The following is a 14,005-nucleotide window of genomic DNA, read 5'->3' as shown; positions in this document are numbered from 1 at the left end:
AATACCATTAGATTCATTATTGAATGTACTTTCACATCATACATATCTTTTATGGTAAATGTTTATATTTTTCTATAAACTTGGTCAAACTTTAGGAAGTTTGACTTCGGTCAAACCTAATATGCAGAGTTTACTAGTACTACTCGCTAGTTTCTTAGCCGAATCACCCAACACGCCACATGGGGTGTTCAGTGTCACAAAATTTTGAGGTCGACGGGAAAATCTCCCGCGACCCTGATTGAGCAGTGGGAAGTTACCATCATAGCCTTCGAAACAGGCCTACGGATGACGGTTGGTAGGGGGCTGTTTTTGTAACTTCAGGTTCACCCTACCCAGCCAACCCCACCTCGGCACCCAGAGTACTACACCTGAATACTCCCCATTTTCTATCCCCACCGCAAAATAGACTTCGCCACAGCACCGCAGTGTTTATGCTCCTCCCCTTCTACATCGGCGCACTCGTCCACCGCAGCACATCTGCCTCATCGAAGACCTCGTACGCCGCACTGGAGCCGGTCCACCGTCATCGTCGTACACGGATCCTCTTCTCCGGCACCGTCTTCCATGGTCTTAGATCTGCTTCCCGGAAGCCGACGCCAAGCACAGAAGCACCACCGTCGTGGACAATGAATTGACTCCCGTTGCCGACCATGACTAACACAGGCCGCCGCGACCATCGTTCTCCTCCTCGATTGGTAATGTGTGTATTGAATCACTAAGCAGTACATGTGCAGTTCCAATTTTATTCATACCTACCCTTCAAATTTCCTGGGTGCTATTGTTCCCATAAAAGTAATTGGTTATAGCCTCCATTTTTCTTGCCATGTTGAGATTTTAAAACCACGAGTGCTAACATGCAGAGGAGCAATGAAGACCAAACACGGGATATTGGGGACATCTTCAAGGAGCGTGGCAAGTTAAAGAGGAGCTGCACCGAACCTGTAAAACGAGCTTTGGTATGTAACACCCTTTCAATTACTTTCGTTTAGCCTCGTATTCTTCGATGTGTATATGTTGTAGTTTCGGTTTCTCTTAAGCCTTGGGTTCTTCGATGTTTCATAAGAACAGTCTTATCGTCCTAATGCTTTCGTTTATAGCTTGACCTAGGAAGTGGGTGTTCTCACCTTGTAGTCTATTTTTATATTTTTTCCTTTTGAATTCACTTCTCCCAGTTCTGTTTATCTGACTTCTACTAAATGGATCTGGGTTGCTCTGGGTATTGATCTAAAAAAGAAGTAACTTCATGTCGGGATGCAGTTCCCGCGAGGAGGGAAGTATGGTCCACCTCGAGATCATGTTTCCAGAATTAGGCTGGATTACAGACAAGGTGACAGTTCCCTAATGATGCTGGATTAGACACAAGGTGCAAATTCCCAGATGATGCTGGATTACACACAAGCCAGGTGGAGTCGTCAGCTGTTCGTGTCCTCGTGGCTCTAGTAAAGGCTGAAAGAAAGCATGCAGCAGCCCTTGAGAATGTAGCCGAGTTCCCGAAGAAGCGAAAAGAGCAATCAGATGCTCTCTTCACCCATGCCAAAGAAGAGATGGAAGAAGCCAGAAATAAGCTAGCAGAGGCAGAGCGGGCTAGGCATTTCCTGCTATCTAAAACGGTTGTCAATACAAAATTTCCTTCATAGTAGATAGGTTCAAATGTTTATCCAGTCAGCATGCATGTTGTGATGTCAGTGCATCTACTGATGTGGCACAAAATTTGTTTTTTCGGGTCATGTAATAACATCAATTACTTTCCAAACAATAATAGATGAAGCATTGGACATGGTATAGTTCACGCGCAAGTCCGACATTCCAGGTTCAACTTCCACATCAAACTCATGTTCGCAGATATCTCCACATTCATACCTAATTTCCACAACCATGATTCCACTACTAGGAAAAGGCCTACTAGTGGTGCACCTATTTTCACTACTAATGGCGCACTACACGCCATTAGTAACAATTTTTTTTTTCAAATTTTTCTTAATCTCAGGTCATTATGGCTTTAACCTCGAGTCAATATGCTTAATCTCAAGTCAAATCGCACTCTATGGTCAAACTTCCCAAAAGGTCACCCATCCTCACACTACTCCAGCCCGAGCACGCTTAACTTCGCAGTTCTATCCAACCCCAGCACCAACTCACTTCACAGGCACTTGTTGATATATCTATCATATCAATCCTATTAAACCTTACTGATGCCTAGGACTTTGTTCATGTTCATGAGTATGATGAAATTTTGAAAAAATATTTCAAACTTCCCGGTCATATTACATATCTTATTTTGAAAAAAAATTCCAATTTTTTTTTGAAACCAATTTTTTTTCTGTTACTAGTGGCGCACCTAGCAAATGGTGCGCCACTAGTAAGTTTGATTTTTTTATTTCCTCCCTCTAGATCTTAAAAGCCCCGTATCTTTCGTTCTGTTAGGTTTTTGGGGATTTTGAAGATGTTGAACATGTTCACCCCATTCAATTCGGGTGTAACTTTTCGAGTAGATGATTTTTCATATAAAAAACTTTTTAATCCGAGTTCGTATGCAAAAGTTATGCCCATTTTACAAATTCCAGAGAGATTTTGCAAATAAAGTCAAAATTCATATTTGTAAATTTTCCCAACAAGTAGACCACATATCACATGGGAAACTTTTTTTTGACATTTTCATCATTTTCTTTTTTTATAAATTGAAAAGGCGGTCCACAAGGGGGGTGCATTCGGTGGAATTTTTGGGCCAAGTTAAACTAGTAATGGCGCACCACACCCACGGTGCGCCATTACTAGTTCTGAAAAAAAAAATAAAAAAATTGATTTTTTTTGAAAAAAACTTAGTAATGGCGCACCAGTGGACAGTGCGCCATTACTAGTTAACTAGTAATGGCGCACTGTCCACTGGTGCACCATTACTAACAATTTTTTTATTTTTTTTCAAAACTACTAATGGCGCACGGTGGGTGTGGTGCGCCATTACTATGTTAACTAGTAATGGCGCACTATCCCACGATGCGCCATTAGTAACAATTTTTTTAAAACTACTAATGGCGCACCACACACCAGGTGCACCATTAGTAATATATTACTAATGGCGCACCACATACATGGTGCGCCATTAGTGTCCATATTATCTATATCCTTTTTCCTAGTAGTGTTCACTTGAAAGCCAAAAATATTGAGTTGAGTTATGAATAAAGAAAACCAGTAGTTCCTACTACCAGTGCGAGCACAACAAGTCAAGACCATGCATAATTAATTATATTTTAGTCATTTTTTGTGTTCAAAAATGCCGGCCGGCTCGTGGAAGGACGTGTTGCCGGCACACGCGCGGATTCAATGAAGGCAGGAGGGGCATTCTGAAGCCGGTTGCATGCGGCGAGGAGGCGTGTTCAGACGGGCCTACAACAAATGGGGCCCTCTAGGCCGGCGCACCGGTTCAATGCCTGCGCTATGCGAGGTCACATCCGTGTCAGAGCAATCACTCCCTCCAGTCCTTTTTTGTTTGCGTATAAGAAAATCTCATTTTCCATTCACATTTTACAAGTAAAATTCATGGACAAACTTTGACCCAAAATATGATGGGGACTAGTAAACCAGAACGGAGGTAGTAGTTTTTTTAATCAAAGAAGGGTTTCCCCCTTCTGATTTTCATTACTGAAAACCAACATCTAAATCTAAACCATAGTATTTGCCCTAGAACTACCAGGTTCAACATCTCGCAGCATAAACCCATACAACCATATGCCAAGGAGGTACATAGTACTATGAATTCCATTTTCGCTCCATACCAATCGTTCTAAAAACTACTTAGTACTTATAATTCGCCATTGAAAATCGGGACTCTTAACCCTGCTAAAAATGATATTTTAAACGTGGCTCCTCGATCTGTGGCAACTGGCGAGCCACCGCCTCCAAGTCGTTCACCTGTGGTCCCGACCATCAACTCCTACGGATCAAATTATCATGCGAGCTGACTGTTCCTACAAAGGTGCGCTCCATCACGTACCCGGTACCCGCGAATGCAACAATCGTGCACCTAGGGTTTTAGGGTTTATTTGTTAATGTTGCCTTTATGTAACACTCATGTGTGCGAGACAGCGAGAGACCGACTGCGTGTGTGTGCCTCTTCTCTTCGTATATGTACTCCACTGTTTGTCTGGTGTCCAAAAAATTATAATAACTACTAGCAATGTGCCAATGCGTTGCCACACGATGAGAGTAGATTGATACATATTCACCGATTTGATAGAAAAAAGTCTAGTTTTGAAATACGTATATCACTAAAAAATGTTATGTTTCACTCAAAATATATTCCTTTGGCGGTTTTGATGAGATAAGGGAGGAATGTTGTTGGTTTCAAGATTCAAGAAGTGGTATATGTCTAATTTCTACTCTTACTAGCAAGATGCCCATGCGTTGCACGGAACATCAAGATCTTGTGGGAGAAAAGGATGAACGAGGGAAGGCCTTATCTGCAAATGTGGAGAGGAGTGCGGGTAAATTGCCATAGTTTCGTTCCTATCCGTCAGATATAAATTGGACGGCCTATATTGCAGGATGGCGGGACCACCATCATCACCAACTCTGTTTTTATCCCTACTCTTATAAAAAGCATATTCGGTGATGATCATGTGCCTGCCATCCTGCAATATAGGCCGTCCGATATATATCTGACGGATAGGAAGGAAAGTATGGCAATTTTGCAAAAAGATACCCACACCCCTCTCCACAATTGCAAATAAGGCCTTCCCTTGTTCATCCTTCTCTCCCACAAGATAAACTACTCATACAAATGCATCTTCATGTTCCGTGCAACGCATGCGCATCTTGCTAGTTGTTGCAAAAAGCCCATGTGTGTGAGAGAGAGAGGGAGAGAGGATGAGGACGGACTGCATGTGTGACAAAGACACAAAGAGTGTGTGTGCGAGAGGTATCAGCTTAAAATGTGGCAGTAGTGTGTGTGTGCACGATCGAGAGGGCGTGTCTCAAGAAGGGAAGAAAAATCTACATAAATACAAGGAGCGGGAGAGAGACATGTATGCGATAGTGGAAGCACGAGTGTGCGGGTTTATAAACCTATCCGAAGGCTAGTCGATAAATACTTGTGAGAGGAATACGAGTCGGGGGTGCGAAAGTGAGAGTTTTGTGTGTGTGAAAGAGAGACGGTAGTCGGGAAGGGGAGTGGAAGCAGGAGTTGTGTGTGTGTGTGTGAGAGAGAGAGAGGGGGGGGAGTTTGTCCGATCGGTAAACAAATGAATAATGTCAGTCTGGGATGGCGACGAAAAGGAGACCGCAACAAATGTTGTGTCTACAGGAGAGAGAGAGAGAGAGAGAGAGAGAGAGAGAGAGTAATTTTAGTGGTATGATTCATATCTAGAGACATATAGGGTGTGTGAGAGAATCCCATAGAGAGAAAGACAAAGTGAAAGACGAGTGGAGATTGTGTGTGTGGCGGTGAAAAAGAAAGCTTAGGTACCTAGTGATATCAGAGAATGGTAGAGACGTGAGAGATAATGAAAACCGTGTAATGTATAATGATAGGGAGAGTGTGACACTTCTCAAGGGAGACATCGAGAGACCATGTTTGCCAGGATAGGAGAAACATGAAGTGAGCATGCGGGTGAGCTGGAGAAAAGAGAGTGATAGCTACATGAAGGAGCATGCATGCGAGAGAGATGGGCATGAAAGGAGTGAACATAAAAGGGATTCAAATATTTCAATTCGAGATGATGATACATGTAATCCATACTCGAACCAAATTGATCTATCAAACATGCATACTCATAAGAATTCACTCGCATCTATGTTATTTAATATGTAGATAGTACTGATTCATCCATTTTAGTAGAACATAATTTGGTTTAATTTTTTGAATTCAACCTTATGATTTTGAGATCATTGTATTTGTAAATCATATTATACATATAAAGGAGCAGAATTCTTTGTTGTGCTTTTGAAAGTATATATAAAAAATGATGTATATAGAATTTTATTCCAATGGAAAATGGATCCCACCTGAAAAAATAGGATACAAATGGGATTCGAATTGAGTTGGCACGGTAAACATGCACTCTGCAAAATTTGAACGAAGCAGGGAAAGTCGCAGTAACTGCCCGAAACCAAAATCTGCGAGATGGAAATTACTACTGCCTATCCCTGCCACACAAAGCCTATCTGCTCGATTTCTATAGGTTTCGATAGGGGTAGGTTTGTAATTTCACTCAAACGTGACATAACCGCCTCTCACCCGGATTCATACATGGTGGGCGCCAAAACACAGTGTGTCCTCGGCCGAAATCGACTCACTCCCCGATTCATACATGGTGGGTGCAAAAAACAAACTCTCGTTGGCAAATATTCGGTGTAAACTAGATTACCGTCCTGTCCCCAACCGACTAATATTGCTGTGATGTAGGAAATTTGAAATGGGGGCTAAGTTTGTAAATTTCCTCGCATTTGAGACAAGCGCGCCCTGAAGACATGGTTCCCCCTTTCCTCTCCACCTCCATTTCCCCATTCATCCTCCGTGGGGGCCAAAACACCCTCTCCACCCCAGCCTCCTCCGTCCGCCACCCCATCCACCGCCGTCCTCCTCCACCATGCCGAAGCTGATACCCCGATGCCACCGTCCATTAAAGGAGATCGACCTCTCTCATCCATGGCTTCGGACCAGGATCCTTGCATCCCGTCCTCTCGCTTCATCCCCGCCGTCGTCCACCTTGCCGGCGCCGCTCCTATGACCGTCTCGTCCACCGCGCCCCGCCGCCACCGTCTACCCTCCTAGATCTGCTTCCACACCACCGACAGCCATTGCTACCGCAACACCGTCAGATTCTCAGCAGATGCATACACGGCGCCGCACCAGAGGTGGTACTCTTTCGTATCTGCTCAATTTATTTATTGCAGCAAGAAAATAGATCACCACTGCTTTACTCTGATTTCTTGTCCATCACTTACTTGCTAGCTGAAAGCAAACATTGGTTGTGAAGTTGCCTTCGTCTGGTTTGCACCTTCAGATCCGCCATGGCACGCTCAACACTATACTCCCAATGCTTATGGTTTTCCCCTTTTATATTCCACACTAGTTAAATCACAGTAGACTAAATTCCAAAATTGGGTCAGTCGATTTTTCAGAGCTTGCTGGAGTTTGCCGGTGCGAATGAAGGGGCTCGGGTGGGGACTTTGGTTGTGTGGGGGCGGTGGTGGGGCCTCGCCGAATGGAAAAAACTCGACGCGGGTGGGGCGGGGTGGGGGTGGGGGTGGCAGAGGAACACAGGCAGTGGGGGCTGGTGGTCCAGCTGGCGGCCCGTGCGGTGTTTTGTATGGGAAGAATCAGAGATGAGGAAGAAGAAGGGTTAGGAGACGTAGGATCTTCATCCAACCGCCTGAAATGGTCGACCGACCCAAATGACAAAAGTCATGCGACTTGCATGCAGACATGCCTTTATATTCAGTACCATCATCGTACCTGCTTAGCACTGCTCCTGAATCCATCAAGCTAAACAACGTGCCACTCATAATTCCAAACTTGTTGCTCAAGTACTAATCTGATATGATGCTAATATTACTAAAACAGATAACAATTAATTGGTCAGCTAACGTTCCTACTTTACTTTCAAAAAAGAACGTGCACCACATATAGAGAGACAGCAGGGAGTTGCTTTCTTAACGCGCTCTGGTTCATCATGTGTGGGCACTGCGCAACGAACATTTTATTATCCAAAATCTGCTTGATCTTTAGTATGTTCCTCTTCTGTTCTTCTTTAATAAGTACTCTCTCTGTTCCTAAATACAAGTCTTTGTATAGATTCCACCATGGACTACATATGGAGCAAAATGAGTGAATCTACACTCTAAAATGTATCTGGATACATCTGTATGTGATCCATAGTGGAAATCTCTACCAAGACTTATATTTTGGAACAGAGGGAGTATGATAGTAGTACAGTATGTTCCTTGTAGTGAAGATGAGCAGGGACATTTGCAGTGTAGAGGTCTATACGGTCGATTGGTATGGACACTTTGAACTCTTCGGGCCTCTTTGATTCGTAGGATTTTGTAAACATGGGAATATGATTTGAAGTGGCCTGCCCACTTGAATCCTATAAGAATAGCAAGGAAATGCGAGGAGCTGTGTCGCCTTTGAGAGTTACACTGGTATTAACAGTACCGCACCTTCAGTTGAAGAGAGCTGGTATCCGAAGCCTTTCTAGCCGTACCGGCAATACTAGCACATATATTCTAGCAAGTTTCACTTTGCTAATTTTACTCTGATGCTTACGGTTTTCTCATTATATCTACACTGTGATCTGTGTAGCTGCTTTGTGTTGCACTAGCAGCAGTCCACTCTTGAAGCTAAACACCGCAATGACTTACAAAATTGGCACCAAGGCATTGAGTGCTATTCTAGATGCAATGAAACTCATACGCTCCCCACCTGTTTATTCTTGTTCAGAATATGATCCTAATGACTATTCTAACCTCGAGGAGTTAAAGGCAGATGGCCTGTCCTGTTCACCCATTAAGGTGTCTGTTCTAATTTGGCAAGGTTTTATTGATTTCGCGTATCTTGCATATGTTGTCTTGCATTTCTTCTACTTTATTGCACTGCCATCTGCTTAATTTACTCATCATATATGTCGAGATGCCATGCCCATCCATTATCAATACATTTTCCATCTGTCATCATACCATGTTTTCCACTCAAATGATGCTCTTGTGCATTAGACATCAAAAAGGAAGAGGGTGATTGCTGAACCTGAAGGAGCACCAACAAAGTCCTTGAAAAATGTTGTTGTGCCGGAGAAATCAGACATCACCCCACTTATATTGGCTATACAACCAGTGACACAAAACGTAGGACCGACTCCAGCAGACTGTACCCATACTTCACTGGCCACACCACTAACCGCACCACACAGGACCTGCACTCCAGCAAAAGGTATGCCGATTTCAGTTGCCATAGCACCAGCCGTACCACAGAAAAATCCCACTCCAGCAAAAAGTACAGCAAGTCCACCGGCCGAAGACCTATCCCAACTACAGAGACGGCCATTTTCTGCAGATTGGAACCGAATTCCAGTTATTCCCAGTTTAAAAGACAATGCTTTCAATGTTGTTAGGGACTACGTGCATATATTCCCATCATGGGAAGATTATAGTGAAGACAAACACTATTTTCACATCTTCCTGTCCCACTTACGTGTAAGTGCTATTATTCATGGTGATTATTTTCTTGTTTTCTGCTGATTGAACACATCACTGATTTACATTACATTATTGTAAGTAGGCGAGGGTCAGTCTGGATAGTCATGACGAGCAAAGCTTGCTTGCGCTTTTCAAGGAAGCATTGCAGCAGTATTGGTGTTACCTGAGGAAATCACACTTTGATGGCAAGTCTATAAACGAATTTCTGGTGAAATCTCATGTGCTAAATTTAGAAGACATTGAATGGAAAAACCTTGTTATGCACTGGTCTCGTTCCGAGGATGAGGTATTGTCTATGATATCGCATGACAATTTGAACCTCTACTTTTCCGCATGTGCCTTACGGATCTTTTTTGCAGGAAATCTGCTCGAAAAAGAATTCCGGTTTGAAAAGAACGACAAGATATCGCAAATATGCTGCCCGCTGCTTTGCTCTTGTTAGTACCTGTTGTCCTGTATCACTGTGCTTGCATACATACCTGGTTCATTATGTGACAGCAGTATGCATGATAGCTTGCTTATCAATTGTTTGCTCCAAATTATCTGATCTGTATGAATGGTTACATTAGTGTAGAATATATCGAATGCCAATGAAATTTTTTATCTCTGCATTGTTCTTGTAAGTACCTGCTATCCTTTATCTGTGTACTTATATTGACAGGTAGTTTTTCATGTACCATCACTCTGCATCTTATTTTCCTTTGCCCTCCATTTTCTACACATAAGATCTATATTTACTCTTACCATAAGGTTGGATAGCACCGATGGTACTGAAGAAGTTTAGCTCTGCATTGCTCTCGGCTGTACCTTTTGCCTGTATCGCTGTACTTACATTTATAGCTACTTGGTTATGTAGCATCACTCTTCATCTTATCTTAAATATTCTCCATTTTTTCTTATATTGTCACATCTATATTTACTCTTAACAAAATGTAGAATAAAGGCAATACTTATGAAGAACATTCGGTGGTAAACTTCTTGAATTCCCCCCCCCCATCAGCATGGACAAGGGATTTATAGAGCCTGCCTTCACCAATAATGTAAGTTTGTCCTTCTCAAGCCTTCAAACACTGTTGTGTATATTTGGTTAGGCATGACTGCAACAGCGGTTTATTTTTGGTGTTTGCATTAAATTGCATGTTTAAAGTTTATTATGTAGTTCATAAACAAAAGTTTGTCCTTCTCAATTTAACTTTTCAGTTGTACAACCAAGTTCCTTCTTCATACCATGTAAATTAAACTATACAGAGCAAGTGATCTTCTTTTGAACTGCATGCATGCTTTTTTTCTTGATCCGTAATCTAGTGTTGTGGTGAACCTACCCACTACAACACAATGTCATATTCTGCAATGTCTTAACTATGAACAATGTCATATCATTCTACTATTATTTAAATTGTCTCTTTATTTGCCAATCTGAAATGGGATAAATTGAGAACACACTAACCATTGATACTTATGAGTTCTTGATCTGTAATCGATTGGTGTCGTGAAGCTGCCAACTCCTTCACAATGTCATTTTCTGCCATGTCTTGACCTGAACAATACCATATTGTGTTAATGCAATTTTAAACTGTGTCACTTTATTGGTCAGTAAGGAATGTGATGAATTGTCAGCACTGACACTTTTATGTGCAAAAGCTGTCATCTGTCTGCTTGTTTATATTTCAAAGTGAGGAGGATATAAGTGTTAAACAAGCGCAGTCTCATCAGCTTACTCAGCTGCTTGCGCTGCAGCTCCCAGCAGGGCTAACCTTTCTTGAACTCTATTGAAGTGTTGTCGGTTTTGTATATTATTTTGTCGGCATGTTCAGTTTCACTGGTGGCGATCTTTGATGCCCCGTGTAAGTAATCTACTGTCTGCTTGTGCTTTATTATCATAGTGGCGAACTTTGATGCTCAGTGGATGTAATATGCCGAATTTCTTTATTGTATAGTCTAGGTTTTTTCGTATTCATGATGCTGCAGTTATTTTACTGTATATATATCCTGTCTTCGTAGTAAACCGGCCAAACCGTAAAATTACAGTACATAATCGGGCCGTCATGCAATCACGATGTATGATCCACATCATGGGCCCCGTCATCTTGGTCCGTTAGAAGGCCTGAAATGTGCCGAACAGCTCACGGGCCGACAGCAGCCTGAAATGGACCCCGACCCATGATTGTGCCAATCAAATGATGGGCTTTCAACAGGCCAAAATTGTCTCCGTCATTGTTTGGCCCAATCAAATTATTGACTACGAGCAGGCCGGATGCAAACCGAGTCGTAGTTAGGCCCAACTATAGGACGGGCTTTTAACAGGCCGAAATTAATATAGGGCCGAAATGTTAAACAGGCCCTTAACAGGCCGAAACTAATATCATGCCGAATTACTAAATGGGCCTTTAGCAAGTGGGCCCAAAAGCATAGTGTTCAGTTGACGGGCCGAATCTGATATGGGCCATAATTTAGCCCAAAGCCTCTTAAAGGGCCGGACCTGATCTGGGTCGTAATTTGGCCCAGAACGTGGTAGGCTTTTAATGGGCCGGATCTCATATGGGCCATTGTTAGGCCGAGAATGTGGCAGGCCATTGATGGACGGGATCAAATATGGGCCGGCATTTGGCCCAAAACATGGCAGCCAGTTAATGGGCCGGCCTACTAGGGTCCTCAAAATCTTGTGGGCCCACAGCTGGGCCGGCCCATTAATGTCGGCGAAATCTCATGGGCCTTTAGCTGGGCCGGCCCATTATGGTCCACAAAAATCTTGTGGGCCTTCACCTGGGCCGGCCCATTATGGCCTGCAAAAATCTTGTGGGCCTTTACCTGGGCCGGCCCATTATGGCCCGTAAAATCTTGTGGGCCTTTAGCTAGGCCAGCCCATTATGGTCCGCAAAATCTCGTGGGCCTTTAGCTGGGCCGACCATTATGGTCTGCAAAATCTTGCGTACCTTTAGTTGGGTCGGCCCATTTAAACTTTATGGGCCACTTTTGGGCCGATCCACGTGTCAACATATCATAGGCACATCTCGCCCATTGGATGAGTGACACCTGTGCCAACGCGGAGCTGACACGTGTTTCTATCAGCCAATCATAATTTTACACGTGGAAAATCCCCATTCGTTCGGGCTATTAACGGGTTATCGGATCCAAAACCGGACCCGATAGCTTAACGACGTTCCATTATGGTGGATGCCACGTGTCGGTCACCCTTGACGAAAGCACTTCTGTGACGCGCGATTTATCGTCATGGAAGTGGACACTTCTGTGATGATAATTTTGGTAATGTCATGTAACACTTCTACGACAGCACAGGTATGACTATCTTGATTCTGTCATAAAATTGTCATGGATGTACATGCATGACAGAAAACGTGACCTACTGTGACAAACACGTATCATCATGGAAGTGTATTTTTTTGTAGTGCTTTGCCACCGTTACCACTACTACCATATTACTTTGCTACTAAACACTTTGTTGCAGATATTAAGTTTCCAGGTGTGGTTGAATTAACAACTTAGCTGCTAATACTTGAGAATATTCTTTGGCTCCCCTTGTGTCGAATCAATAAATTTGGGTTGAATACTCTACCCTCGAAAACTGTTGCGAGCCCCTATACTTGTGAGTTATCACCGGCCGATCCCCCCAGAAGTCCTCAAGGTTTCCGTGGCCAGTGTCAAACCAGGCCACAAGAATTTGGCTCCTCCGGTACTAGTGGGGGATGACGACGAGACCCCGCGGCGGCTTGGTGATTGTTGCAATGGGTGGGTCCTATTGTGGCCAAAGAGTCTACTTCGTCTGGAGGCGGCCGGGAGCACACCCAAGAGCACACAGTTAGGTATGAACATCAACACCTCGCCTACTCCATTAGTCGCTGGTGACGTCGCCATAGATGAGGATGAGGATGAGGATGACACTCAACAGTATGTCAATACTAGCGCCTACTTAGGGTTTGAGCCTCATGAGTCGGTGCCTGAATTGCCACCTCCGTAGTCTGAACATATTATGGAAACCTTCCGGTGGTAAAGAAGTCTAGGAAGAGACCGAGGAAAGGCCAAAAAGCTGCTTCTATGATCCAGCCGCCTCAGCAGCCTCGGGTTCAAGACCGTATAGATATCCCCAGTGCGGCAAAATGGCATATCCCCGGTCAACCAATCCTACCTGAAGCAGCGCTAGGGGCCAGATTTGGCAATTTAAGGAGACTTCATGATGATGTGCTGCGGATAGAGAAAGGCCTCATTGCCTCAAAAAATCCAGGATACCCAGTCTACGTGGTTAATGTGCCACGGGGATTGTCGTACGGCGACACAATCCCCGCGGAGAAGTTCTTCCTTTAATTTGATTACATCTTCGACATGTTTCACTTGAAGAAGCTGGATTTTGCATTTGTCCGCCTTTATGCTTTGCACATAAACTACCTCATCGGGGTTGAGCAGATACCTCATATCTGTGTCGTTGACCCGTACTTCTTGCACGAGGCCTTCTTGGGAGTCTGCGCAAAGCACCGTGAATACGCGAGGGAATACATCGTCAATTTCATGCTCGCCAATAAGGACAAGGAGGCGATTCTCGTGCCTTATCATCCCATGTAAGCCATCCGCGCGGATATCATTCCTTTGATTTCAATCATTCATTTGCACGGTGGAGGCTAATTAATTCGAGGTGTACTTATTTTGCACAGTGGCGGGCGCACCGTCCTCATCATCCTCTAACCCCGATACTCCCACGCTCTTTACTTGGACTTGTCGAAGAACTGTAACATCCCAAATTTTCAATTTGGAATGTTATACAATAGATCATCATTGCATATCATATTTTATTTGCATTTTG

Source organism: Triticum aestivum, chromosome 1A, assembly GCF_018294505.1.
Source record: "Triticum aestivum cultivar Chinese Spring chromosome 1A, IWGSC CS RefSeq v2.1, whole genome shotgun sequence".
NCBI classification, from domain to species: Eukaryota; Viridiplantae; Streptophyta; class Magnoliopsida; order Poales; family Poaceae; genus Triticum; species Triticum aestivum.
Note: the sequence above shows the minus strand (reverse complement) of the source record.